Here is a 26,826-nt window from a genome sequence, read left to right on the forward strand (position 1 = left end):
GTCACCCCCCCTCCTCTTAGACTGTAAGCTCTTGTGTCACCTCCTCATCCTCATAGACTGTAAGCTTTTGCGTCACCCCCTCATCCTCATAGACTGTAAGCTCTTGCGTCACCCCCTCATCCTCATAGACTGTAAGCTCTTGCGTCACCCCCTCATCCTCATAGACTGTTAGCTGTTGTGTCACCCCCTCATCCTCATAGACTGTAAGCTCTTGTGTCACTCCCTGTATCCTCATAGACTGTAAGCTCTTGTGTCACCCCCTCATCCTCATAGACTGTAAGCTCTTGTGTACCCCCTCCTCATAGACTGTAAGCTCTTGTGTCACCTCCTCATCCTCATAGACTGTAAGCTCTTGCGTCACCTCCTTATCCTCATAGACTGTAAGCTCTTGTGTTACCCCCTCATCCTCAGACTGTAAGCTCCTGTGAGCAGGGCCCTCACTCCTATTGTTCCATATGACTGTTTATACTCTGTAATGTATTATTAGATTTGTTTATGTCCCCTATGACTTGTAAATCACTACAGAATTTGATGGCGCTTTATAAAGAGGATTATTATTATTGACCGGTGCTGCTGTGTACACTGACCTAGGTAGACAGTAGAACAAGCAGCAGTATCTTCATTTGCATTTCCAGTTGTTATAGGAAACAGAAAAAAAACTGATTTTTTTTTTAGTGATGCTGATACCTGTGTGAATACTGACAGATTTCTGCGAGTGCGCATCAGTGGTGGAGGGGAAAATCCTCTTAATGGGGTCTAATCTTATTAAAAATAAAAAATAAAAACACAACACTGTCCAGCTACAGCCAGAGAGGATAAATAAATCTCTAAAAAATGAGGGATGCAGGACACAGCTTCATTCACTTCTATGGGACTTCCAGAAGCACTTATAGAACTGCAAGTCCCAGGAGTGCCATCTTATAAAGGGAATCCAGGGGATCTTTTGGGATCTTGTTTTGCTGATCGCTGCAGGTCCCTATAATGGGATCCCCTGAAATCAGACATGAATACCCCATAGACATCAATGTAAATTTTATGTCAGTGTTTATTCTCAGTTAGGCAATTATCCGTTATCCATTCATTTGTTTTCAAATGCAGAAAAAAAGTACTGACGCCTCCGTTATTTTTCCTGTCCAAAAAGTGCATTCATAACAGATTCAGACGGTCTTACCCGTCCTGTTGACGCCGCCGATCTGGAATGTCCGACGAGGATTCGGAGCTGCCGCGATTCACTAAGATCGTGCATCCAATTTCCTGCATGTGTCACTTCCCGGCTGAGGTCCGCCGGAGTTCATCTTCTTCTTCCCAGTGCATGTGAGTGCTGATCTTGCGACAATTTGGTTTTTATATTCCGTGGTTTGTTCGAATCAGTCGGGTTGTCCGACGCCAACCCCCCCCCCCCCCCCATTTGTGTTGCATGCAAGCCGCCGCTATGCGCCACAATCCAATCATGTGCGCCAAAAACCTGGGGCAACTCAGCACAAAACGGAAAAATTTGCGAAACCCGATGGAAATGCGTCCGACAGACCCTTAGTAAATGTGCCCCATTGAGGTTTATCTTGTTGCTTTTAAATTTGTTTTCTATGTTAACAAGCCCCATGATATATTAAAACACTTTGCATTATTGTAAGATGGCGTTTTCCCCTGATGAGTCAAAGTATATCAAAAGATCTCACAAATAATCATCTACTAACCAACTGCTATGCAATCAATGTATAGAAACCTTTTTGACAACTTTCCAGGGATCTTTCTAGTGAAAGATTGGCAGCTTGTATGTTTAGTCTATTAGCTGGAGGTCTTTAGAAGTTTATGCAAAATCTAGAAAAAGCAACAGGAGGTTTGGATAAGCTAAACACATACACGTGTTTGTATGTTCTTCACTATAATCAGATTTTCCTTAAACCTCAATCCCCTAATATAGTGAAGAAAAAAAAAAAAAAGATATCCTCAGTGTAGTGTCAGAATATAGAAATAACACTTGCATATACAGGCGGTCCCCTACTTAAGAACACCTGACTTACAGACGACCCCCAAGTACAAACGGACCTCCGGTAATTGGTAATTTAGTGTACTTTAGCCTTAGGCTACAATAAACAGCTATAACAGTTATCACATGTGTCTGTAATGAAGCTTTATTGTTAATCCTGGTTCTTATGACAACCCAACATTTTTAAAATCCACTTGTCACAGAGAACAAAAAATTTAGTCTTGAGTTACAATTATAAAATATACACTTCCTACTTGCATACAAATTCAACTTAAGAACAAACCTACAGAACCTATCTTGTACTTAACCCGGGGACCGCCTGTACTGGAAACGGGATGCCCTGAGAACATCTCATACTAATGACAAATAATGGAAGCGCAGGGATAGATAATCAGATAAGAGCGTATCACTAGCTGCACAATGACAAGTGTCTTCAGCACACAATACTCTCTCTTTAAAAATTTTTTTTGATCTTTGATGCCTGAAAACTCAACTTACCGCATATTTCAGGTTGCATAGACTGAAGGGAGTCGGGTTTCTATGATATTTCCTGTAAATACCATATAAATTAAATACTAGGGAAACAAGTACACCAAATGAGAAATCGTAAAGAGAAGCTCAGTCACTCCTCGAGTTTCATAGTTCATAGCCCAGAGAAACTCTACACATCCCACATGACACTGGCACAATTATTAGAGGAACGTCCCTGTCACAAGCTTTCTCCACCCATGAGCCATCTTTCATCCTCCCTGGTGTGATGTGATGAAATCTAGGGAGGATTCTGTAAGATGTTGTGTGGTTTTTCTGCCATAAAAAGTTTTCAAGTTAATTTTATTAGAATCTTAATAAAGTAGTTTGAAAACATTTAACTGTAGTGAGATGGAGGTTTCTTTCTTAGAACGTTGTATTTTTATTTTGTGATTTATACTGGCAGTACATCAGGGTTTGGCTACTACTAACAAACTTTAAGAGGGCAAGTACATGACCCTAAAAGGGTCAGACATCGTGTACTTACCCTGGTAAAGTTAGGCTGCATTCACACGACCGTAGGGCGACGCATGTCCGGCCACAAGCTTCCGGCTGTACATACGTTCCTCATAGACGGCAATGGCCGCATGAAGTGATACCACTCTGTTAACGGGAAAAAGATAGGACATGTCCCATCTTTCCTGGTGTTATGGAAAGGGCTTATCCCTTTTCCTCTCCATCGCGGCGGACGAATGCCAGCCCGGCCGTAGCCGTGCAGGCATACGTCAGCGTGCATGAGGCCTTAGTATGTAGACATTGGGAGTAGCAGTTAACATGACCGGGACTTCCTGTAACGTTCCATGTTCGTCTGGCTTCCAGCGGATGGAGGGGAAACTGTAGTCACTAGAGATGAGCGAGCATACTTGTCTGAGCCGGATGCTCGTTCGAGTATTAGCGTACTCGAAACGGCTCGTTGCTCGGACGGGTATTTTGACTGCTCGAGAACGAGCTAATGATCATTTAAGTGAAGAACACAGTGAAAACAGTGAAGAACACATTGCATATGTTTCCATACATCTGCTAACTTAGACATTAGTGCAGGAAGGTGTTCTTCACTATAGTTTGTGAAGAACAATATGTGTGAAGAACACATTGCAGATGTTTAACATGGGTCATTCTCCTTTTTGAAGTTCCACGAATATTCCATTGAATAAAAAAAAAAACGAAGAAACAGGACTGACTTCCTTATTTCTCAATAAAATGACACATTTTATTGCAGAGCCTTGGTCCCCTTGAAAAATGCACGAGTCTCCCATTGACTTCAATGGGGTTCGTTATTCGAAACGAGCACTCCAGCATCGGAAAAAGTTTGACTCGAGTAATGAGCACTCGAGCATTTTAGTGCTCGCTCATCTCTAGTAGTCACCACTGAATGTACGAACCCCCTTGTTGAACACCATACTCATATCAGTTCTTAAAGCAGTTGGGTGATCAAGTTCAGGGAACGCATTGAGTACAGACTGTATAAGCCTCCTCCATCAGCTGGAAGCCAGAAGGACACGGGAGGTCACAGGAAGTCCCGGCAACTATAGACAAATCTATAAGGATCAGGAGAGGTAAGTCTGGAATGCTAATTAAGTAGACTATACAATGCTGGTTTTACTTTTAGGGGAGTTGGGAGGTGGTATACTTCCTTTAAATACCTCTTGAAGTTTTTAAAATAATGATGTACTAATAAAAACACAAAACTATAAACTTTAATATTAACGAATAGCAACATTCTAAGATTAGTTTCTTGCCCTTATACAACCCTGAGAACAAACTATATACAGATTGTACTTGTGTGGAGACATTTCCATCTGTGCTTCATGTTCTCAGCGGTGGATCCCGGAACATCAAACCACCTTATTGTATCAATGAAGTGCTCAGACTTCTAATCTTAAAAAGAAAAGTTATAAAATATAGAACACGTTTCAAACCTCATTGGACCAGCATAGAAAACATTTGGTGTATGAGGTAATGTAATCCAGTTTCTGGGAATGAGAGACAGACCTTGTATTCTTCTGTAGGGCATAGACAGACCATCTGGGGAAGCCGTGTAATAATATAAGTGATTCCTCTACCTGCCTCACACATGGAGGTATCATATATCTGTATGGTGATAGGTAAAGGACAATGCTGTTTTTGTGTACAGTATTTTTGTATATGGAAGCAAGCATGAAAAACCAGGGACATTAGGGCCTCACGCACACAACTGGACGCACAATTTGTACCCAGATCATAGCCCCCATCGAAGTCTGTGGCACTCAATCACGGTGCGGTGCACACATTGGGGGAGATTCAATAAGCCTTCTCCGACATTTTTCTTCCAGAGGAGGCACATAAATCTGACCCGAGTGCACCTTTGGGCATGTGGGAAGGATGAGCCACATCCTGCATTTTGCCAGATTATCTATGGATAGGGGAGGGGTGAGGAGTGCTCACACCTGGCTTACAACCGTGGTGAGCACATGGCCGTGTGCAGCGATCCTAAGGCTACCTGCACCCTAGGTTGTTTCATGCACAAGTGTCATCCGTATTTCTACAGCAGTCTCACTTCCACAACTTTTTTTTTTTTTAAAGCATTTCAATATTTTCTACTATGAAAAATACCTATGCCACACGGGTGTCATCTTGCTGGTGTCCAATATTGCGAATTGGTTGCTAGGTAACACAATCACGTGACTGGAACAGACATAATTTTGCAGCCTTTCATATTTTATGCAGGCTGGAAATACGCTAGACATACAGGTTACAAACGGACATAATTTGTGCCCACATGTGGGTGAAAAAAAATTGCACTGTGTTTTTGCTTCTAAAAAAAAAAAACTGTTGTATCCATGAAGCCTTACTGTGATAATCATCTTATATTTGTCATCCATAGCCTCTTTCCTTCTAAAGTCAAGGGGGTGAAAGAAAATCAGGGGGCAGGATGAGAAAGTGCAACGGTCTATGAAGCCAGATAACAAAAGGGCTGGAGTAGCCTCTCAATTTTAAAAGTTGATATTAGAAGGAATCAGGCCATGAATGACGATATTAGAAAATTACCATAGTCACACTGCCTGGATCTATGAGCAAGTATCCTGGTATATCATGCTTAATTTTCAAGGTAGATTTTCTTTAATCACACATTGGATTTCAACAAATCAAAAGATTCCATTTTGATTTTAATGCAGTCAAGAAAACATATAGCAAAAAAAAAAATGCATATAAATTCTCATTCACATTTTTAGGAAAGACCAAGTGTGTTCACAGATGTCAGCAGAATGTGTTCTGAAAACATGCCATGTCTTCATGTTATAAGCTTCTCCCATGTCATGCAAGTGTTTTACATGTGGTGCCCATATTCCTTGATATCAAAGTGCATTGGTCTGCTTTTGTGACAATTATAAAGCTTATATCTCTTTAATTCAGCATTTACTGAGCATGTTATGTTTGGTCCACAAATGGTTGCTAAAAATCTAATTATTTTAAAGGACACCTGTCATCAGGTCTGTGTCACTAGTCCTGTCACCTCTACCTGTTGGAGCAGCTCACAAGGATCCCATCCCAGCCTTTATCTAGTCAGTTCTTACATTAATCATTGTAAAATCATCTTTTCTTTACTATGTAAATGAGGTTGGTCACATGGTCAGAGGCAGTGATGTCACCCCTGTTGCCCCTCCCCCCTCCTCATGTCTGTGTGTAATGTATAGTAAAGCATTGCTAGTGTCTGTGCTTTGCCTAGTGACATACTGCATCCTCCTAATACACAGAGACACAGACATCGGCTACACAAGTACCTGACATGTTCTGCTATAACATGGCTGCATCCTGGAGCTGTTGTATGTCTTCTATACACACACACACACAGGCTTCAGGGGGCGCCAGCACCAGGATGCACATGGAGGAGCCATTACACCATTATACCTCACATCATTATACAGGCTATCAGTCATGTGTATAGGAGTATCTCATACACACAGGCTGCAGGGGGCGCCAGCAACAGGAAGCACATGGAGCAGCCATTACATGGAGCAGCTGTCAGTCAAGCACTGGGGGTGTGGCTGTGCCTCCCACTCATGAATAAGCTGGACAGCTTGAATATGCTAATGCTTCATTGGACATTTCACAGGTCATTTGCATACAGCTTTAGGATTTCATTGCTTAGGGTTACAGGCATGTAGAGGGACAATGAAGGGATAGAGGCAATGCTTTCTAATGGCAGTTTATGAAAATATATTTAATTTAGGGGGTTATTTTGCCTGACGGGTTCTCTTTAAAGGTATTGTTCAAGTGTCCATGAAAATTGGATAGCCTGATTCCAGGGAGTCAGGGCACTGCCATTTACGCAGCTTCTTGCATTAAAACCTTCCTTTTGTTATATTGCGTCTTCTCCTGTACCCTGCAGTAAAATGCTTCTTCATCAACACACAATTTCCTTCCAAACCATATTTGGCACAGGCTAGAGAATATGGCACTCACAAATTGGCTAATTAAACTTGCATTTTGCTTTTCTTGAAGCACACTAGTATTTCAGTCGAGAGGGATTCATTGATTTTTGCATGCAAGGCCCCACATATCCCAGATGGTACGAGTTTACATTTCTAGATGCAGACTGATGGTGGAAGAAGTGTTTTCCTGCTCATCTGGGAAATATTTAAAACAGTCGGTAACTGCTCTCGGCTTACAATATGAAATGTGTCTAGTGTCAGGTTTATACCATTTCTATCAGAAGTCGGCTGGATTAATCCTCATATGCAGGTGTGGTATTGGGATTGAAGCCAGCCCTAATTCTGGCCAACTTGGTCACCCCAGGCCGAATGATAAGCAAGCTGTGTGTGTGGGCCAAGTATAAAATGATTCTCCAGATCCAATAGATTTTTCCAGTATATTTCAAGAGTTAACAAAACCACAAAATTGGAAGTTAGAGCCATTTCTTTGAGTTTTACAGAATTTCCATTTAACTCTACAGTTAAATAAGAACACATGGCATGAAATAGCGATTTCTTATACATCTACACTCACCGGCCACTTTATTAGGTACACCATGCTAGTAACGGGTTGGGCCCCCTTTTGCCTTCAGAACTGCCTCAATTCTTCGTGTCATAGATTCAACAAGGTGCTGGAAGCATTCCTCAGAGATTTTGGTCCATATTGACATGATGGCATCACACAGTTGTCGCAGATTTGTCGGCTGCACATCCATGATGAGAATCTCCCGTTCCACCACATCCCAAAGATGCTCTATTGGATTGAGATCTGGTGACTGTGGAGGCCATTTGAGTACAGTGAACTCATTGTCATGTTCAAGAAACCAGTCTGAGAGGATTCCAGCTTTATGACATGGCGCATTATCCTGCTGAAAGTAGCCATCAGATGTTACAGGGTACATTGTGGTCATAAAGGGATGGACATGGTCAGCAACAATACTCAGGTAGGCTGTGGCGTTGTACCAAGGGGCCCAAAGAGTGCCAAGAAAATATTCCCCACACCATGACACCACCACAACCAGCCTGACCCGCTGATACAAGGCAGGATGGATCCATGCTTTCATGTTGTTGACGCCAAATTCTGACCCTACCATCCGAAAGTCGCAGCAGAAATCGAGACTCATCAGACCAGGCAACGTTTTTCCAATCTTCTACTGTCCAATTTCGATGAGCTTGTGCAAATTGTAGCCTCAGTTTCCTGTTCTTAGCTGAAAGGAGCGGCACCCGGTGTGGTCTTCTGCTGCTGTAGCCCATCTGCCTCAAAGTTGGACGTACTGCACAGAGATGCTCTTCTGCCTACCTTGGTTGTAACGGGTGGCGATTTGAGTCACTGTTGTCTTTCTATCAGCTCGAACCAGTCTGCCCATTCTCCTCTGACATCAACAAGGCATTTCCGCCCACAGAACTTCCGCTCACTGGATGTTTTTTCTTTTTCGGACCATTCTCTTTAAACCCTAGAGATGGTTGTGCGTGAAAATCCCAGTAGATCAGCAGTTTCTGAAATACTCAAACCAGCCCTTCTGGCACCAACAACCATGCCACGTTCAAAGGCACTCAAATCACCTTTCTTCCCCATACTGATGCTCGGTTTGAACTGCAGGAGATTGTCTTGACCATGTCACATGCCTAAATGCACTGAGTTGCCGCCATGTGATTGGCTGATTAGAAATTAAGTGTTAACGAGCAGTTGGACAGGTGTACCTAATAAAGTGGCCGGTGAGTGTACATCCTCTGCAGAGACCCAGGTCAAAAACCGCATCAGTGCAAAAACTTATTATCAAAATAAGATATAAAATACCGGTACAACAAATGTAATCATTCTATTTATACGCAGAGATGTTGTGAGGGTGTTGTGCAGTATAGGACACAATGTGGGAACAATAGAGGGACCTAGAGTGGCACAAGGTCGATGGCGAGGGTCTTGAAATATATGAGAAAGGCCTTCCTATGGCTGACGATGATCCAAATATTATTTATTAGTGTGGAACAAACTCTGTCTTAAAATACATGATACATTATATTTAAATGGTCACTTATTTTTTGCCCTAATCCATGCCTTTTGCTGTGTCCCTTACTCCAGCCCCACAAAATATGATTCCCCCCTTCGTGTCCTAAAAGCCCCTTCGTACTGTTCCCCTCTCAGCAGTTCCCCCTCGTATTATACCCCCACTTACTATCAACTTTTCATATTATAACTCCAAAGTTGCTCCCTCTGATAATGTAGTACCTCACCTCCTTGATGAAAAAAAATAATGCCTCCGCTGCACATTATAATTTATGTTAATCCACAGTTCTGTCCCCAACCTGCATTTTTTACTGAAGAGGAAAAAACTAAAACTACTTTTTTTATGATATCTGAACTGTAGACCACCAATAGAGTTCAAATATCATAAAAAAGTATGATCCATTGACTACAATGGGTCAATGTGCAATGCAAGTTCTGCGCGTCAAATGCAGGCGCAGAACATGCGCGTGAAAAACGCAAGTGTGGTAGGGGTCTAAGAAATGCATAATCCACAGTGCTGTCCCCAACATGCACAATATAAATTATAAAAAGCCATGAATAAATATTACTAGGTGGGCTACATAAGCCTTAATGGTTATTTTGCAGTAACAATCGGAATAATCCACCCAGATTTACTTCTGTATTTCATGAGTGAGCAGGATGTGCCAATAACTGGACGCTTTATCAATTTTACAAGTATAAAGCTTGACTGCCTTCTCAAAACACTAGATGGTGACAGATGAATAAGCGTGATCAAAGTATCAGCTACTGGAATTGTTTTATAGTGCTTTTATGTACATTTCAAAGGTCGTCCTTGGATAGAGGTTGAGGAATTAACGAAACGACCCAATCAAAAATTTTACACATACATATATACATACATATATGTACACGAGTATGAATATAATATCCAAATGACTCTGACCTTTTGTAACTGTATTTTGTGTATGTATTTTATAGCCGCTGTACATCCCCTGAAGACACCACTTGAAACGTGTAGCCCAAAATCCCTCAATAAATATACTTTTTACCAATTACAGACGCTGCCACCTCCGAATTATCCTCCAATGCTACCATCTTCAAGTATGCAATTAGGCACCGCTCTATAAATTTGTTTTCTCCTCATGGGGGATATATCACGATTGGGCACTTCGTCCGTCAATCGTGGGACTCCCCCAAACTGCAATATACCCAATATATCAAAGGCCAGATTGGAATTTAATGCCAGGCAAGACCAGGATCCTGACACAAGCTAAAGCAAATGTGCTATGCTAGGGCATACCGTATCTTTACCAGGCTAGGGCATACGTATACCATATTTTTTGGACTATAAGGCGCACCATCAATAAATGTCTGCTAAAACGTCTAGGTTCATATATAAGGCGCACCAGATTATAAGGTGCAACTGATCATAAGGATGAATGACCAGCAGGTGGCAGACCTGTGCAGAGTTCAAGGCAGCTGTTGTCTGTAAGTACGGTTCATATATAAGGCGCACTGGACTATAAGGCGCACCTTTGCTTTCTGAGAAAATCAAAAGGATTTTAAGCGCGCCTTATAGTCTGAAAAATACAGTACTTGTCCCACTCCACACCCCCTACCCACTTTTTCATGGCTTGTAAAACAATAAACCATAAAAGTGACATCTTTATCAGAGGTACGTTACCTTACATCAAAAGGCTGGAAGAATGCAGTGCAAGAAGTCCATTAGCAATCTGGATCAGTACAGCCTAAAAGAAACATAGTAAAAGACAAATATAAAACAGCATTAGAATAGCAAATTACGTAGTACAATAGAAGGGAAAATTATTCTTTATTTAGTTGGAGAAATGTTGGAATTATAATTACTGTCATTCTGGTTATAAGGATTATGCAGAATCGCTACCTAAAATAGTAACTACAGATACACAGTACATGATGACAGCTCTGAATTATCAAGCTTTCCTTTAATGAAGCAGAGAAGTTTCTATTGTTAAGTAAAACATCTTTAAAGTTTTATCTTCTTGATGATCGGTTTTTGATTAATAGTCGTTTCCTGGGCAGGGAAGCACCATATACTGAGTGACCACTGCTTAAAGGGAAACTACTGACATGTTTGAAATACAAAGAATTTAAATATATAATTTTTATTTAGCATTTCTCCAAAATAACCCTTAAATGGTGTTGGCCACACATAAGAAGGTTTATCAGAGTGGGTAAATACCCTAATAGGGTCACCTATGTCGTACTTATCCCGTTAAAGGATTATAAACCAAACACACTGACATACTGGTGTGTGCCCCCTCAGACAGGATTTGCTCTTCTTCAAACTTCTTATGCCCTTGTTTTAAGAAAAAGGGGTTTTAAAATTATCCGATTGAGCTTGACGGGCTCCAGGCTCCATTAACAACTATGCAGCCTGGAAGCCATCAGGATCTTTTGCATCATTTTAATTGCCTGTTAAACAAACAAACAGGCTTTAGGAAACTAAAAGAAGATCAAGTCCTGCTCACACGAGTATGTAAATGTGCTTGGTTTACAATCCTTGATCTTGGTTGTAGATGTCCATTAAGAGTTCCCCTTCTGCTCGTAGGACTTTCTGTTATGTCTCTTGTCCTGCAGACTTCTGGTGTGTCGGGGGGTGGGGGACGGGCACTCATTGGGGCTCATCTACCAGGGTCAGCGGATCGCATTTTCGTCGGGTTTCCTGACAATTTCCGTTTTTCACCGAATTGCCCCGGGATTTTGGCGCACGCGACCAGATTGTTGGCACATCGGTACCGGCTTTCATGCCGGGCCGCTAGACAACCCGATGGATTTGGACTACGCACGGGATTTAACAATTAGAAATGTGTCGCAAGACACGCACTTACAAGCACCGGGAAGAAGCAGGTGAACTCCGGCGGACCTCGGCGGGGAAGCGACACATGCAGGAACTCGGGCGCCCGATCTTAGTGAATCGCGGCAGACCCCAATCCTCATCGGACAACGCACCGCGGGATCGCGTCAGGACGGGGTAAGTAAATCTGCCCCAATGTATACCATTTATGATCATACTGTATTTACTAGCCTTCCTTCCCAACTCCTGATTTGGAAATCGTGTTCACAGAGGGGGCATTCATTTAGTGATGACCCTATGGGCACTTGAAAACACCAGATGTCCGCAGAACATGGGACATCACAACAGGAAGCCCCAAAAGTGGCTGCTGGTGGGTCATGTGACCAGCTGCTTCTACAAGTATAGAGTGCATTGTCCTTATGCTGGTAAACTTTCTTATTTTGTGGCCGACCACCTTTGATCAGAGGAAAGGTCCAATTGGATATTGCAGTTTAAAATAAGTTGGACAAATAATCTCTGTAATATGACTTGGGCCCCCTTGGATTTTTTGGCAAATCGAACTGTGGATTTACAGCAGTGGATAGCTAGGTGTATTCCAACTTTAGCAGCCTAGATTCAATAAAGCAGGTTTGCAGTGGTTGGTTCTCCTGCTTACTCATAGTAGCCAAGCTGGGTGTATGCATCTCACAGAAGCCTCTTCCCCTCTCCTCCTCCACAGGAGAGCATTACTTATATAATTCAAAATTCTGAAGCCATTGTTCCAAGAGAAACTTCAATGTTAAACACCAAATTGTACTGCACGTCTTAAAATATGAGTCACGGCTTTAGTGAGGAACGCTTACGACCCACACACTTCATTCTATATATTTAGCGTACCACACATATAACAGAACCTGTTCAGAGACTACAGTTGTACTGCTAAAAAGAAAGAAGAACATTGGGTTTTGAAACTTATTACACATCTAAAGGGAAATTAAGCAGACATATCACACTGCGAGGTGGTCACGTCTTACAAAGCTCGCTGCAGTTTTCTGAGTACCCTGCCTACCTATAAGTAGCTTTGCTTGGGGACAAAAGCCTTGGATAAAAAAAAAAAACTTAAGGAATGGAACAACTTACAGCAAAAAAGTCATGAAAAACAGAACAACCATTTCCCCAGTTAACCCCTTAATGACCAACACATCCAGGAGATTTAGAGACCGTTTTCTTGTGACACATTGTACCGTATATACTCGAGTATAAGCCGACCAGAGTATAAGCCGAGACCCCTAATTTTACCACAGAAAACTGGGAAAACCTATTGACTTGAGTATAAGCCGAGGGTGTAGCAGCCTGCCCCCGTGCAGCGGCTTCCAATCCTCATCGCGGCTCCTTCACTCTATCTCCTCTGGCCGGGAGATCACGTCGTCTATGATGTCATCAGCGGCGACAGCGCTGCATCACAGTGTGCGACGGCCGGCAGATCGCATGGACGCGACTCTGCCAGCTAGAGAAGATAGAAGACAGAAGAGGAGACACGGGGAGACGCCGGGAGCCGCGACAGGGATCGGGAGCCGCGACGAACATCGGGGACACCGGAGGGAGAGTATTAATTTTTTTTTTTATCATTAACTCGTGTATAAGCCGAGGCGAGGTTTTTTTAGCACATTTTTTGAGCTGAAAACTCGGCTTATACACGAGTATATACGGTAATTCATGATAGTTGAAAAATTTGAGTGAGAAGTTTTGCATTTCAAAACTTTCATTCAGAAAAAAAAACAAAAAAATTGAAATTTGGCAAAAATTCAGAAAAATTCTCCATTTTCAAAGTTTGAAAATTTCTGCTTTTGAGTCACATAGTCAGGCCACGCCAATAACTGCTTTAGGTTTCATTTCTGTAGGATTTTATAAAGCTTAGAACTTTAGGTTCGGTTTTTCATGAGAATCGCCCAATTTTGTTTTCAACCTTTTAAGCGTTTCACGTGGGTTAAAACAAAATGGAGATGCGGTTTTAAAATTGTAATTTTTGTCTAAATAAATGTATTTTTCAAAAAAATTGTATAAATTCAAAAAGAACAAAATGCACGGCAAAGTTTGTGATCCAATTTGTCCGATGTGCGCCAGTACCCCGTATGTGGAAGTAACCTGCTATGGTCTATTTAACTTTCTTGGTAGCATGGACATATGGACATTTATTTTTTGCGGGAGGAGATGTACGTCATAGGTACTTCAATTTGGGGAATTTATATCCTATTGATGAGAATTTATCTCTTTCCGAGTAGAGAAAAAGTAAAACACTATGGGGCAGATTTATCAAGCAGTCTGAAAGTCAGAATATTTCCAATTGCCCATGGCAACCAATCACAGCTCCCCTTTAAAATATTCATGAGCACTGGTGAAATGAAAGCTGAGCTGTGATTGGTTGCCATGGGCAACTGGAAATATTCTGACTTTCAGACTGCTTGATAAATCTGCCCCTATAGGTCCAATTATGGTTTAGATTTATTGTACAGGTAATTATGGACGTGGTGACACAAAATATGTGGGGGTTTTATGTGTTATACTTTATTAGATGTGTATATGGAAGTAAGGGGATTTAAACTTAATTTTTTAAAAAATTTTAAAAATGTTTTCTTTTTTTTTTTTACTTTATGACATTTTTTAAAACACTGATCGCTTGTTCAAAGTCCAAAACACTGCACTGCTTTACTAATGCATTGCAGTGCAGTGCAATGTAACCAACTGGGCAAGCTGACACATTGCTCAGTAGATTACAGCCGGGTACAGCCAGTCCAGAAACAGCACCCAGTGTGCACAGACATCGGGCAAACTTGTCCAAGCTCTCCTTGTGAGCTGGTGCCAGAGGCATGACGTAATAGTATAGCATGGGTCGGCAAGTCACAACCGCCCGGGCAGTACTATTATGCCAAGCGTTAGGAAGGGGTTAACATAAGGTAGCTATAGGTCTCCAGTAGTTTGCAAATAAAAAAAATACATCTATATATTTTGCAACAATGTATCCCTAGAATGTCTGTTGCCCTTAAGGGGTTATCCGGGTTTAAAAAATTTCTTATGGCCAGAAATCCCTCTAGGCTTGGCAAACTTGCTCACACCAGATCTACCTAGCCCCAAATTAGATACACACTATTTGTATGAAACATTCCAAAACGAAGTAAGCGAATCTTTATCCAGCCCAGTACTAAAATGGCAGGAAGACCTGGGAAGACAGATTCTCCCAAAGGAATGGAAAGTAGCTAGTATGTGGGTCAAAAAAGCCACAGCTAATGCAAATATGATGGAGGTACATCTGAAATGTGTCACCAGATGGTACCTCACCCCGGCAAGACTGGTACAAATATACCCCGAGTCATCAGACAGGTGCTGGAGGTGCCAGAAGGAAAAAGGAACAATATTCCATATATTCTGGTCCTGCCCAGTATTAAAAACATACTGGAAAGAGGTATTTCAATTATGCTCTAGGGCAGTGATGGCGAACCTTTTAGAGACCGAGTGCCCAAACTACAACCAAAACCCACTTATTTACTCCTTATGTGCCAACATGCCATATTAAGCAGTAACTTATTGCTATCTGTTCTTCAACATCTTTTAATTGTATCGGCCCCCTAAGGCCACCAATACAGTTGAAAGAAGGTGAGCAAATTCAGACTATCATTGTAGCTTATCTCCAGGGTCTCTCTGTTTAGGAAGAATGGTGGGTCTAGCAGGACCTTCTCACTTTTCAAGCAGTTCCAAACAGTCAATGAAGTGTCGCTGTAAAATAGTGCCGAGCACAGCATCTCATAAGTTGCCTAGGACTGCAGGAAGATTTAAAGATTTAATGGATTTGGTCCTGTTTAGTGAACTCTGTCCTAGGTTGATGGCCTGAGTGCCCACAGAAAGGGCTCTGAGTGCCACCTCTGGCACCCGTGCCATAGGTTCGCCATCACTGCTCTAGGGTAACCAAAAGGAAAGTGACAATGAATCCAGCACTGGCTCTTTTGGGCTTAGATATAGGAACAATCCATTTCAAGTTCAGGAGACTTATAAACCATTTCCTCATGGCAGCAAAACTTTTAATAACAAGACAGTGGAAATCAACTTCCTCTCCTAAGATAAGTCACTTAAGCGGCATTCTAGCAGAACACTGCGCCTTTGAGAGGCTGATAGCGTTGAGGAATAAAAGAATCCCAGCTTTCCAGGAAATGTGGAGTCCATGGATCATAATGCACCCGAACCTATCTCCCATAATAAGAGGCCTGAGTGAGTAAGAAGGAAAAAAGGGAAACAATGTAAGGTAAAAGGGGTGCTATTTCTTCTTCCCTTTCACATACTGAAATAGAACAGCATATTAGCGATATGAATGTAATGGTACACACTCTCTAGGATAGAGGCCCCAAGAAGCAAAAGAGTGATATTGCGTGCCTGCTAGTTATAGTTATATTTGTTTTATACCTTGTTTATTCTAGTCTATATATCAACTTTTTATGTTAAGTCTAACCTCAATAATGAAACCAAAGGTGTAATGAATGGTGTTAAGTCAGAGCACAAGAAATCGTATGGAAACAGACAAACCATTTGAATACACACGTTCAGAATTACATGTTCTTTATAAGATAAATAATGAAGATGTACAATGTTTGCACTTATTAAGGTTATGTCAGCACAAGAGATGTCTCAGGCAAAGTACCTATGCCTACCTAACAAATGAAAAGAACAAAGTATATTATGTACATTCCTGTATATATTTGTCTGACATGTAATGTTATTATAAAAGAAAAATTCAATAAAAACTTATATTTTAAAAAAAAATTTCTTATGGCCGGGCTGGGGAGGGCTATTTAAACACAATAAACATCTACTTACCTCCTCCGGTGCTGCCGATGTCCCGCGCCGCGGCCGGTCTTCTCTGTGCGCCGGTTTCAGTACAAGTGCGCACAGAGAGCTTCCGGACGGCCGGAAGCTCCCATGCGCACCATTTCCCAGCGCTTACAACGCTGAGAGATAGAGACGGATGGGAGGAGCCGTCCACATCGCGGACCGGAAGCTCCCTGTGCGCGGCTTCTGTGCCCCTGTAAACAAACAGGGGCACGGATCGAAGGGACCGCAGCGCGGGACATCAGCGGCGCCGTAGGAGGTAAGTCCATGTTTATTATGTTTAACTAGCCCTCCCCAGCCCGGCCATAAAAATTTTTTTAAACCCGGATAACCCCTTTAATACAATAATTCAAGAACATCTTTGCTGTGTTTTATTAGGCTATTAGTCCTAAAAATATATTAATAAATTCACAGTTGGGCGTTACTATTCCCCTCTGTAACAATCCCTGCATTTTCTAACATTAATTAAAAAGCATAATGTTAACGCCCAGCACTGCAGTTCTGAGTTGAGGCTTTTAGGACATACCGACCTACTACTTGGGGCCTAGGGTCAGTCATCATCGATCTCTTTAGCCCTAGGGCAGTGGTGGCGAACCTATGGAACAGGTGCCAGAGGTGGCACTCGGAGCCATTTCTGTGGGCACTCAGACCATCACCCCAGGACAGAGTTCACCAAATAGGACCAAATCCACAAAAACTTCCTGCAGTCCCAGGAAACCTAAGAGTTGTTGCTCTCAGGGCTATTTTAAAGCGACACTTCATTGGCTGTTTGGAATTGAAGGAATAGTAAGAAGGTGCGGACCTCTTTGGAGGTCATCCTGCTGGACCCAACATTCTTCCTCTACTGAGAGACCCTGTAGAGAAGCTAAAATGATGTATGAATTTGCCCTCCTTCTTTCAACTGTATTGGTTGCCTCAGGGGGCCAATAGATTGAAAGATTTCAAATAACAGGTAGCAATAAGTTACTGTTTCAAATGCCATGTTGGCACTTCACTGAAAATTAGGGGATTTTGGTTGTAGTTTGGGCACTTCGTCTCCAAAAGGTTTGCCATCACTGCCCTAGGGCAACCGTCCCCCTTTGCCTCCGTTTCTTTATTCTTTCATTTCCTGCTAAATACTACCATCCTGTTGTGTGAATCTCTATTCTCCGCCTGGAAAACACCCTAGTATCCTTGTAAATATGGTCCATGAAAGTTCAGTAGTGGAAGATGGGTCAAACACTATTACCTGGTCCCCTCCATTAATGGTACATCATTCACTGGCAAGTCCAATTTGGGACAAATACATTGTTTACTTTACCCCAGATCACGAAGGGTTTACATAAGTGTTTGTGAGTCTCAATAGCTTCACTTTAAACATTTCATGAGGATATTGCATCCTCAACAATTTCACGCTGAAGAAATTACATCTACTGGATATTTAGATAATAGCAGAAATTGCCAATCTGGCTGAAAGTATTAGCGTTCTAGGTGCCAAAACTTCCCCGTAAGCACTGCCAACAGAACAGAGACACGGTTACTGTGCCTGGAAGTGATTTTTATTATTCTACAGTTTAGATTACAGTATAAATTAAGACAATCAAAGACTGTGCATAAATCAGTAGTACAGCGTTTACATGAGGAATAACACTTTTGCCAGGGTCGTATTTATACCTCGGCACCAGGGGCACAGGGTTTTTTGTTTTTTTTTCTTAATTTGAAGGGACATACAAATGTGCACAAGAACCATTTCAGGACCTTTGATGGTCCGCCAAGGGTCCCGAAACCACAGATTGAAAGCAGACAGAAGGGACATATCCTTCATTCCCTAAGAAGCAAATTCTAGGACCATATGTAGGAAGTGAATTCCCAATTTGTAGGAGCTATAATAGTCATACAACCCAGGGCCCATGGCAGCCCTAATCCAACCCTGTTTGTTGGAAAAACAAATTTTACTTAGCTTGACAAGCCAGTTATAAGGAGACACCAGATTACTTTGGCCAGTTATTGCCTTGTATCCAATATGCAATGAATTATTAGTTTATATTCTGTCATCTAAGATAATGCATTATCTAATACATAAGTATTATACTTTGTACTGAATGTGGTTAGCCAAGACTTGTGTCCTTAGTCACGTAATGTTCAAGTTTGCAATATTTAGATCTCATTCCAGGTGACTTACAGAACTGATTTCTATGAATAATTGCTGTATGATAGTCTATGCTTGAGTAAGTCTACTGTCATGGAAGCTCTGCTAAAACTAGGCTACAATCCAAGAAAACATCAGCCGGAGTGAAGGACGGAATAAGTTTTTACTCACAGACATTATTATTAACAGTATACAATATTGTATAGGTTACCAACGAGCCCATTTGGTTTTTCCAAAACGTCTATCACTATGTATAAGAGCCAGTTTGCCTTGTTTTCTAGCATTGTTTTATAATGTTGTATACTGTGGTAAACAAGGATGGAAAGAATCCCGCTGAGCAACATATCCCAATGTATGAGCATACAGAGGAATACATTGTAACCCCCCATTGTAAGGACACATCGGGAATCCTTCTGACATATCCTTACAACTTAGAGCTACAACAGGACCAGATAATAGGAAGTGCACCTGGGGCATGAGTCCCAGGGCCCCCACCAGTCATCAGGAGGAGGAGACGCCCATGATCCTTTCTCCTGCCCCGATTCTTGCTCCTTGTCACCCTAGCCACAGCCAGTGGGAAAGCGCCTTGTGGGTGAAGGATGGATCTTCCAATATGCATTCCCAGGATATAGGAGTAGTACCCCGACGTGCAAGGTGTGCATTATGAGGTTCTGCAGCAGCTGAGGTGTGCATTATGAGGTTCTGCAGCAGCTGAGGTGTGCATTATGAGGTTCTGCAGCAGCTGAGGTGTGCATTATGAGGTTCTGCAGCAGCTGAGGTGTGCATTATGAGGTTCTGCAGCAGCTGAAGTTCTCGATGAGCTGTGATTTGAGGACTCCGTCGTTAATTGGGGACAACCTCCTGTTTTGCACATCCGCCTCCACCACCCTCTATGCAGCACTGAGTGAATAAGAGATCTGAACATAGCCATGTAAAGCATCCTAAGGCTTCTCTACAAAGGTTTAGAAACCTTGGATTTAAAAAAAAAAAAACAAAAAAAAAACCCATGCTTAACAAAACGAAGGAAAAGTCACCAAAAAAGCAAATAAAAACAATAACAAAATATTATTTTTATAAAATTTACAGGGAACTTACGTTTCCTTTTTTATAGCTGGGGGTAATCACTTACAAATGCTCTCATGAGAATACTAATGTGATAATATTACTACTCTACAGTTTGTTTGTTTTTTATTTTTCTTTCTTTTGTGCCGTTTCAGTATGTCCTGTTATGGAGTCATTCGGCTCCATTTGGCCAGAGCAAATAGCTGAAGGGGCACATTGCTTTACAACCAGCCAGGAAGAGGGGCTGGACAGTGAGTCTCCCAAACCCCAGGGAGTCTCTTTTTGATCAGAGAAACACAGTCTTCACCAAGTGGGGAAATTGACACCTTAGGCCAGAGTGTGGTTTAGGAAGGTGGATGAAAGAAACAACAGACGGTGTGGTTTTTTCCCTCCAAAATTCAGACAATGGGAAATATCATAGCTGTCCATAACTAGGGCATAATTCATAACTATGGGTCCCCAGTTACACAGGACACAGTTATGGGGTCTAGAAACATGCTTGTACCGAGTTTCAAAAGCCAAGCTGCAGAGGAAGTCATCCAATGGCAGAACAACCCTGATATTACGCCAAGACACCCCAAGTTTTGTATGGGTTAAATGGGAATAAGGTACCTGGTTGAATGGAAGCAATGGCACCATTGTGCCATCTTCCAATCATAAGTTATGGTGTTTTAATAAACCCCCAGACCCAGAAAGTACCTCACTGATGGGAGGGGGATAGAAAAACTCCCCCTCACAGTGACATCAGAGCCAGGGGTGGGGGTCAAAAATCCCCTGGGTTTAAATTAGTGAAGCAGCCACATGGCTTTGGTTCAGTTTGGGGAACTCTATTCACTAGAAGACTGGTTCGCTCTCTATGCCAAATAACTTCTACCTATTTCACTAGCAAGAGTTTTTAGTTTCCTTTTTCCCTAACTGTTTGTAAGTATCGTATGTGTATTGTTTTTAACTTTTTCATTTTAGCTGACAATTTTATTCTTTGAGTGTACTGTATTTTTTTTATGTATATTAAAGTGTTACTTTAGTAAGTCTCCGCTTGTAGCCTTAAAGAATCCGAGTCTCCGAAGGGAATTACGTTACCAAAGGTCATTTTTAGCATAGTCTATGTAGTAAGTGATTGCATGTGCTGTGTGAATTCATCAGTTTAAGGCTATATTCACACTACCGCATGGAGGACGTATATACGGCCGACGTATATACGGCCGATATACGTCCTCCATAGACGGCAATGGGCGCACAGCGCCCTACGGGAGCGGTACGGTGCAGCACACGTGCGGCACCGTACTGCTCCGAACCTGGGAAAAAGATAGGACATGTCCTATCTTTTCCCGTAATACGGCGCCGTGTATCTCTATGGAGAGGGGCGGGGGTGAGCTGCGCTCATCCCCTGCTCCTCTCCGCAGTGCACATCGTGTGAATGTAGCCTAATATAGTATAAGTAGTGAGTGCATGTGGTGTGTAAATCATCAGTGTGCATTGTCTGTGTGGTTGAGGTGCCTACGGCCTTCTTTCCGTAAGTAACTCGTGGGTGGTGGCAGTGGATTGACTGGGTGCCGAAATTGCGTGGAGTAAATTTAGCATTAGGACGCCATTTTGTGGAAGTGGGCGGAGCTTTAGGGTTAAATTCTGGGACTCCATAGAGTAGGTACACCCTTTGTGTGAACTCCGGTGAGTGGGGTTTGTGACATAATCTATTTCAATTATTACGTCTTTCATCAGGCCATTACTATTTGTATTAATTATCAAGTGACATTAGGATTAAAATTTAGTTTATTTCACTTTCTAATAGACTTATAGTTTTAATAGCAATCGATCAGCCATTAACTAAAATTGATTATGTGACGGAGATAATAAACCCAATTCACCATTTGCCTCAGGACATTGTATTTGCCTCTAAAGATAAACATTCTAAGAGCCACAACCTATCACCGTGATCAAAACAGGACAAGATGTAAAACTACAAAAAGCATATAACCACATGTAATGTCTTCAGACAAAATTTACTTGCTACGGAATCACGGATTACATGGAATGAAGATCACACAAAACAGTTTACTATAGAATTTTGTATTTCATATTGCATACTACTGAAGCTTCTTTTGCATTTGTATTGTACATGTACAAGAAAGATCCTTCAGGACACTTCAAAGGTATCCATAGGCCATCGTTAAAGCAACAAATGCTAAAAAGTGATGATTTGTGCTCCATTGGGCCAAGTTTCAGCAATATAGATTTACTTTATGGCAATGGATGTAAATCAGTGTACACCAGACATAGTGGGGATTTACACTTACTGGCAGATTAAAGCCTCCCTTGCCCAAAATGTTACCCCAAACAACAGCTTTCATTTGTAAAGAAAAATTCACCTTGAACATTCACCTAAACAAAAGGTTCCAGAATTTGGTGCATAATTGTAATCTCCTATGATGTTAACTGCATTTCTCACTAAATTCTACTTATTTTGAAGTAAATGGAAACCAGTCACCAGAAAGATAGCCCCAACTAAGTAAATTTTCTAAATAGCCTCCTTATTCCATACATTCAGTATATGTCCCTATGTTTTATAGATCTATTATAATTTAATCTCATCCCTCTGACCCATAGTATGCTATCCTCGACTTTAATCCCCTTTGGTTTGAAGTCAAAACTACAGCAGGTGGCGCATGCGTTATCATGCCACGGTGGGTGGCGCAGGCGCAGCAGTAGGGATGGGGAAAATAGCTCGATCCCGACATCCAATGTGTACCTCTTGCTGCTCCGGCACATGGGTCCCCCGCCATAGTTTGACTTCAAATCAAAGAGGAGTGAAGGGGAGGAGAGGCAGAGGGTAGTGCCCAGACCAACATTTCTTTGCATACACTGGAGATAAGAGATTAAAATTATAAAAGATCTATTAAAACATGAGAGGACATATCTTGAATATGGTTACAAAGCGGCAAAGGAGATTATTTAGAAAATGTGCTTTGTTGTGGGATCCTTTTCTGGATGAAAGGTGTCAAATGAGTGTTTCCAACAAGTGTAGAATTGCCACTATAGAGGGTGTTCGGCAAGAGTAAAGGGGCATTGGGGAGCTGCAGGTGACCTGTATATATTTGACTGACCTGGTGACTAGGGATCACCACCTTCGTCTTAGTCTCCAAATGGCTGAAAACCTCCATTCAATACACTTATTCAATGAGATTCGGCCTTCTCTTTTGTCCAAGTTCTTAATAAAATTGCTAAAAGACTAGGAAACAATTTTAAACTAAACAACCTGAATTCCCCCTATTCCCCCCCGAATTCCCCTATTTCACTCTAGTGAGGACTGCGGATTTATATTCCCAATGTCATGGCATACATCTGCACAAGACATGGTCATCAAACAGGTCACGGAGGTCAATGGTTGGCTGCAGTTCTCTTATGCACTTGTGCTGATCATCATCAATGGAGGTAGTAAATACAGACTGGTAAAAAGCACAGAAATATTTAGTAAATTTGTGCTTTACAAAATCACAATCATGATCAAATTTTTGAGAACATGGTCTCCATGGTTAGAGATGTTCCATCCTTTTATGGGATCCTCTACTACATCATTCACTTCTTTGCTTAGCTGGAAGGCTCCTCCCACTCCCGTTCCTTCCACCCCCACCTCCTAGTGATTCCTTATATCAGAACTATGCCCCCCACACCTATTCTGTACATTTGTAATTATTCTGTATACAGGCGGTCCCCTACTTAAGGACACCCGACTTACAGACGACCCATAGTTACAGACAGACCCCTGTGACCTCTGGTGACCTCTCTGGATGTTACTATAGTCCCAGGCTGCAATAATCAGCTGTAAAGTGTCTGTAATGAAGCTTTATTGATAATCCTTGGTCTCATTACAGCAAAAAAAAACCCAATTGTCACTGGGGCCAATTTTTTTTTTGTCTGGATCTACAATAATAAAATATACAGTTTCGACTTACATACAAATTCAACTTAAGAACAAACCTCCGGACCCTATCTTGTACGTAACCCGGGGACTGCCTGTATTCATATATTGTAATATATGTAATATAAGCAAAAAAATAACCATAAAAAACATTGATTCATCCCAAAGCCTGCTTTTGAAGCACTTTACACCACTGTATACACTCAGAAAGCTCTAATAAATATATAATATTATTTACACAGTTGAGTGAAAGCAAATCAATACAGCTGCAACAACACAGACACATTTCCTGCGCTGAAAAACCTTTTCAGCTTTGGCACTTGCTATGCGTAAAGCATTTCTCGTTTGGTAAGGGAACAAAGATTTCACTGCAAAAAATAAAAACCATACTGATCATTTACAAACCGCAAGTATTGGAAACCGAGTAGCAAAGGAAGAACAGGCAGAAGACATATGTTAATGTTGCATAAAGGTGGAATGACCTTTAGAAGTCTGAAAAGCCTTCACCACAAAAGACATAAGAGCTGATACAAAAGCAATTCCGTTGCTCCCGCAGTCACTTATAGAAGAAAAGATGAACATATAAAAATAAAAAAAAATATTAGCAGCACTTACAACATTTCCTCCTACATACAGCGGTCTGTGCTTTGCAATGGGTACCCATTAGAGATGAGCGAGTATACTCGTCCGAGCTTGATGCACGTTCGAGTATTAAAAAGGTACTTGAAATGGCTCCGGGGAGCACGAACGGAGACACCGGGGAGCACGAACGGAGACACCGGGGAGCACGAACGGAGACACCGGGGAGCACGAACGAAGACATCAGGAAGGGCAGAGAGATCGGGGAGACACCAGTGGAAGAAGAGGAGCGGATCCCGGGACAGCGTATCTCCCGACAAGTAAGCAGATGTGCCGAACATCTGCAATCTATTCTTCACTGTGTTTTCACTTAAATGATCCTGTGTTCACTGTTTTTATTCTATTCTTCACTGTTCTTCACATCTGCTAACTTGTCGGGAGATAATATACGCGCGGAACAGTGAAGAATAGATTGCAGATGTTTGCACAATCCGGTAACTTATCAGAAGACATTCTTTTTCAATTAAATAACACATTTTATTCCCGAACCATGGTCCCTTTGAAAAATGCTCGAGTCTCCCATTGACTTCAATGGGGTTCGTTATTCGAGACGAGCACTCGAGCATCAGGAAAAGTTCGTCTCGAATAACGAGTACTCGAGCATTTTAGTGCTCGCTCATCTCTAGTACCCATCTTAAGCCACATATCAGATATGGGATCACCATTTTATCATACTTTATTTAATCCCTTCCCGCCGCAGCCCTTTTTCGTTTTTGCGTTTTCATTTTTCACTCCCCACATTCAAAAATCTGTAACTTTTTTATTTTTCCATGTACAGAGCTGTGTGATGGCTTATTTTCTGCATAACAAATTACACTTCAAAATGGTGGTATTTAATATTCCATGCCATGTACAGGGAAGCGGGAAAAAAAATCCAAATGCAGTGAAATTGGTAAAAAAAAACGCATTTGTGCCGTCTTCTTGTGGGCTTAGATTTTACGGATTTCACTGTATACCCCAAATGACATGTCTACTTTATTCTTTGGGTCGGTACAATTACGGGGATACCAAATTTGTATAGGTTTTATAATGTTTTCATACATTTAAAAAAAATTAAAACCTCCTGTACAAAATTTGGGGGGGGGGGGATTTTGCCATCTTCTGGCGCTAATAACTTTTTCATACTTTGGTGTATGGAGCTGTGGGTGGTGCTGTTTTTTGATGACGTTCACAATGTTATCATTTTTAGGACTGTACGAACTTTTGATCACTTTTTATAGAATTTTTTTTTTAAATGGCAAAAAAGTGGCATTTTCGACTTTGGGCGCGATCTTCTGTTACGGGGTTAAACGCAGTGAAAAACCGTTATCATATTTTGATAGATCGGGCATTTTCGGACGTGGCGATACCTAATGTGTTTATGATTTTTACTGTTTATTTATATTTATATCAGTTCTAGGGAAAGGGGGGTGATTTCAATTTTTAGGTTTATTATAATTTTTTTATTTTAACTTTTTTTTCATTTTTATTTTTACTATTTTTCAGACTCCCTAGGGTACTTTAACCCTAGGGTGTCTGTACGATCCTATCATATACTGCCATACTACAGTATGGCAGTATATGGGGATTTTACTACTCATACATTACATAGCACATTGTAATGAATGGGTTAACCCGAAGTAGTTACCATGGCGATGGATCGCCGTTCCCCGATGACGTCACGGGGAGCGACGATCCACGGAAAGATGGCGGGACCTGACCCGACAAGTCCCATTATTTGTATCACAAAAATATTTCGACTATAAGGGGTTGTCTTGACATTAAAGGTTATCCCCAACCCAAACTTTCTGATAAGTGGATGTTAGTGATATATTCCTCTACAGTGACCATTTTGGACCAAGAGAACCAAACTGCGGCCGTTTTGGATCAAGCGGCCATTTTAGTATTAGCCGGGGGTCATGCTGACCACTATTCAGCTATTGTCACGATTCAGCCATCTTTGTGTAACCTGCCTGTAAAAGTTTCTCCTTGACACTTGTTATAGAGAATTGTCATCCGGCCTGTTCTTCTCCTGATCTTGTTTTGGTTAGTAAGAAGATTTTGGAGTCGTTCTCAGCAAATTATGTAGCTGGGATAATATAAACATGTCTGTGAACAAGGCCTGGGAAGAGAGTACACAATTCATTAACCTTTTCAGAGAATGTCCTGGTAAAATTCATTATGGCCAACAGCATTGTAGTATTCCATCTCCTTGCCACGCCCCTTTTGATAGTTGCATATATCCAACAGAAGTTTGATATGTGGCACTGCGCACTAATAAACTGGGGAAGAGATTCTACATTCACTAAGAGACTGGTGAGTCTTGGGTTTTGTGCTCTCGTCCCGGTACCGGGCAGCCATGAAAGAGTTAGAAAATCACCTTTACAACTGAAGTAAGGACTGTTTTGAGTCCTAGATAAAAAATCTCTATCATTGAGGTCCACATAACCCGAACCCCT

At 41.6% G+C, this 26,826-nt stretch overlaps 1 protein-coding gene across 4 annotated transcripts in view; it reads right to left on the reverse strand.

Moving 5' to 3' along the window:
* The window catches only part of SORBS1 (sorbin and SH3 domain containing 1), a 247,761-nt gene that overhangs the window by 194,048 nt on the left and 26,887 nt on the right, over window positions 1-26,826 (reverse strand). For 2 of the 4 annotated variants that reach the window (XM_072130585.1, XM_072130583.1), the window contains exon 2: window positions 10,643-10,701. The gene's annotated coding sequence lies outside the window, so the exon portion shown is untranslated. Of the gene's footprint in view, window positions 1-10,637; window positions 10,702-26,826 lie in introns of all 4 variants that reach the window. The other 2 variants (XM_072130584.1, XM_072130582.1) reach the window with 1 other exon arrangement.

This window comes from Engystomops pustulosus, chromosome 11 (genome assembly GCF_040894005.1).
Source record: "Engystomops pustulosus chromosome 11, aEngPut4.maternal, whole genome shotgun sequence".
Taxonomy (NCBI): Eukaryota; Metazoa; Chordata; class Amphibia; order Anura; family Leptodactylidae; genus Engystomops; species Engystomops pustulosus.